Below are 4,117 nucleotides of genomic sequence, written 5' to 3'. Positions count from 1 at the left end.
GACTTGCCATATCAAGTGATCAATGGTCTTCTGATCACTTGAATAAGCTTGGGGAATTGAGCACGGTCAAAAGATTTAATTAATCTAAGCAAACTTTGATCAACTAAATCAATCGGGAAAACAATTGGAAATTTATACACATAACAACCTAAAGGGCTAATCAATCAATCACAAGATTTCATAAATCCTAAACTAGGGGAACATGCAAGTCAGGATATTCCAAACCCTAAAGGTAAAATGATTATTATCCACAAATTTATCAATTAGAAAATTAATTCTAAAAAAGTCAAAATCTAGTTAAAACTAAACAAGCCTAAGCATTTCCTAATTTTATCGCCATTATTTCTAATTATTTCTAAAAGATCTAATTAATTATAAAATTCTAAACTAAATCTAATAAAATTTTAAAACCTAATTATGTAGAATTCTAATTCTAAATCTAAAATCTAATTAAACTAAATTCCCTAGTTAACCCCTAATCAAATTATAATTATAACTTAATATTCTAATTAACCAAATATTATAAATCAAATTCTAAATTCCTAATTAATTCCTAAAACCAAATTAAGTCCTAAAACTCTAATTAAACTAAATCCCTAATTAATCTAATTAAGTCCTAAAACCTAATTAATCTAATATTCCTAATTGAACTATAAAAAATTAAATTCATATTAATCTAATCCTAAATTCCCAAAAATAAAGTGGAGAGAAAAAACAAGTGGAAATGGAGGTATACTAGTAGAAGCATGGCAGTCTTAGCAAAATGGCCTGAAAGTCTAAATAGAGGCCCAAACGAAATTCAGGCATGGACAATGCAATTGGATAAGGTCAACGCGTAAGTCAGCAGAGAGAATGGATAAGTGAGCAGTGATGTGATGATGGGGACGTGTGAATGCACTTGATGAATCAGTGGATAAAGGCGTACGTGCAAAATGAAATACATAAAATTCAGACCAAAGTATGGACACACATTATCTCCATCTTCTTGTTCCGTTTCCATTATGTTCTCCCTCCGCCATGCCAGAGGCTGTCTCCGGCGGCGGACCGGCTCTCCACTCAAACAAATAACATTAATCAAACTGAAATCATGCGATGAATCTGAATCCACCAATGGATTTTCCTAATTTCTTCTAAACTGTTCGAATTGAAACAAAAGTTTGATGAACCCTAACATCTAATCTTGAAATTAAATCCTCCAATGGAGGAATCAAAGTCCCTAGGGTTAGGGCTTTGATTCCTCTACTCAAAACCTACACATCAGTATCAATTGCGATGACAAACGAAGAGTGAAAGGAAACGTACCGATGGAGGTCAGCATGGGACGAGTTCGAAGCACCACAAAGATGATGAAGACGACCGCGACGAACAATCTCTATTCAAGTACCTCTTGTATCTGCGAATTCTTCCCTTCTCCATATTCTATCTTCTTCTTCTGAAATCTCTTTAATTTGTAAGAACAAATATTTGCGCGTGTGTGAGTGATTTTCAGAAGCTTTGAGAGATTGAGATGGATGTGAAAAATCGAATTGCTTTGTGATCTTTTTCTCTGAGATTTTGTTGATGCGTTGTGATCAAAATGAAATGAAGATTGCACTCCCCTTATAGAGTTCGAAATTAGTTACGAAATGTATGCAAAATTCTCGTGAAATTCGATTTGAAATGCCACTGTTAGGTACAAATTTAGAAGTTAGTTGAATCTGTTATTCAAATTGAAATGAAAACTTCTGACCTGTTAGACAATGTTTATGTAGTCAGTGTTAGGTCTGTTAGATGTTTGGACAGGTTAAATTTATGTTAGAGAATTGATTCAATTGAAAACGAAATTTTGTCATATGGATTGACTGTTAAATGCATGATGTTAAGTTCGGCTAAGTTGATTTTTTAAAAATGAAGACTAGCTTAATTTATTGTTCAGTTGTATGAAAATGCTAGTAATTTTTGTGTGGTGCAAATCGATTTAATACCTGCTTTATGAAAAAACAGATCGTTAATCAGTTAGTAGGCCTACTTGGTATTGGTATGTGTTAGTAGCTGCTGAAAAAATGCTTGCACTGAGTTATCCTGTTTGTTTATGCAGGGTGGGTTATATTGTGAGTCATGAAAATTATGCAGGTTGGATCAATTGTTGTGGAGAAAAACCAGCAGTTACATAATTTTCACAGGATTAGAGTTAACATAAGTGAGTGTATGAGGAAGAAGTAGAAGACGACGTGACAGGAGTTGGATTTGGAAAGTTCATAGCTCGATAATTGATACATCAGCAACAGCACTGAGGCTTTGTTTGTGGTTATGTATTTGGTTTCATTTTTGGCATGCCATGTTGAAATATCAATCGGTTACTTTGGTTGTTTATGAAAGCTTTGGTTGTAATGGAATTTAAGTCACTTATAATCACTTATGTCAAACAATGCTTATGTAATGCAACTTAACTTGTGATTCGAAATTCAAGTCAAATTCCACTTCTTGGTATGAAATGTATGAAATGTTGTATGACATGCTATATGAATGGCTTGGAAATTGTTTTGTTGTATTTGAACTTGAAATGGTATTGGAATGGTTGGACATGAATGACACCAAGTTGGAACTTTGAAGTATCAATGCCAAAAGGCCAACCAAAAGTCAAGAATCAAAGATATTAGAATTAGGATGGAAAAAGGGATTAGGTTGATTTTGGTCAAAGTTGACTAAAAAGTCAACTATTGACCAAAGTCAACATTTGGTCAACACACTTTTCTTTTGCACTTTCCTTAGGTAACGAACATTTGTAATGGGTCATAATGATGAAATTGACACTTGAATGAAATCAGATTGTTGTTTGAGTTGATCTTGATCCTTGAACCTTGCATGGAATTTGAAATGGATATGACTTAAAATGGATATGATCAACTTGTAACCTGATTTAAACGACTTGAGTATAAATTGAACCAAGGTGTGCAGATGAACCAAACTTGACATGAGATGGATATGACTTAAAATGAATTGGATGAAAGCTTGTAATGGAATGGGATCAAGGCAAGGATCCATGAATGAACCACTAACCATACACCAAAGGACATAACAATGACTTAAATGATCAATGCCAAGTATGAACAAAGCTATGATAATAGATGAATTGATCAGATGGCGATATGCAGTGGAATATGAATGCAAGCATGCCCTTAGACCAATCAAAACAAGCCATGGACTAGGGTTTAATAGTCAAAGTTCAAAGCCAAGTAACAACCAAGGACCTCAAACCAAGGAGTACTCAACATAAGCAATGCACCAATGCTCTGAGCCACAAATATGTTTTCCAAAACCTTAATGCAAGTAAAATGATTCATGAACCTCCCTGATCAAGAACTAGGATTTTGTGTGAAATGGACACCAAAATGCAACCTTTAAGACCTCAAGCTCCTAGCAACTAGGGTTTCGATGAATCCCAGATCAAAAAGTCAACCAAACAAGGCACTTGAATACCAATTATCCCTAAATAGGGTTTCCAACCAAGCACAAATCTCCTCAAATATATCTCGAGCCATGGACCCACCATTAGGGTTTAGAAATCAAGTCAGATGCACAAAAGGCCAGACATCAGATCCCATAAGACCAAAATCTAGAATTCAGGTTGGATGTATAGATGAATGCATGGTGTAATCTCCAAGAATCAAGGTTCCAAAGGATCAAGAAATTAGGGTTTCACCCCTCATGATGAGCAATACTACAATCTTCAAGCCAAACCCTGATTTTTATCAACCATAAACCTTGAATTTATGATTATTGTTAGCAAGTGCTAATCATGAACGACTGATGCATATGAATAAGGAATGAGTGAGTATATATGAATCTCAAGTCATAGGTTAGATGAAAAGTGAAAAAAGGAGGGAAACGTTTGGGGTATGACATGAGTAAATGCTATATTTTGGCTTATCGTGATCAGGAGGAGAAAGATGGATCCCAAAAGTGATGAAAGGATATTTCTTAGTTACTCTATAAATAGCATAACTTACAGGGTATTTAACTCCAGAACCAAGGTCATAATGGAATCCGTTAATGTTGTGGTTAATGATTCAATTATTGTAAAAGAGATTGAGGTCGATGCAGATGTTGGAACATCATCTCAACAGACCGATGCTTC

The 4,117-nt window shown here is 34.6% G+C and overlaps 1 long non-coding RNA gene across 1 annotated transcript; it reads left to right on the top strand.

Annotated features, from left to right (window-relative positions):
- Positions 1 to 804: 804 nt before the first annotated feature.
- LOC127091434 (uncharacterized) lies at positions 805 to 2,493 on the top strand. Its single transcript, XR_007791921.1, has 2 exons — positions 805 to 1,450; positions 2,113 to 2,493. It is a non-coding gene; the product is annotated as an uncharacterized LOC127091434 (long non-coding RNA).
- Positions 2,494 to 4,117: the final 1,624 nt, after the last annotated feature.

The sequence above is a fragment of the Lathyrus oleraceus genome, chromosome 6, assembly GCF_024323335.1.
Source record: "Lathyrus oleraceus cultivar Zhongwan6 chromosome 6, CAAS_Psat_ZW6_1.0, whole genome shotgun sequence".
Lineage (NCBI taxonomy): Eukaryota > Viridiplantae > Streptophyta > Magnoliopsida > Fabales > Fabaceae > Lathyrus > Lathyrus oleraceus.
This window is presented reverse-complemented; position numbering and strand designations above follow the sequence as displayed.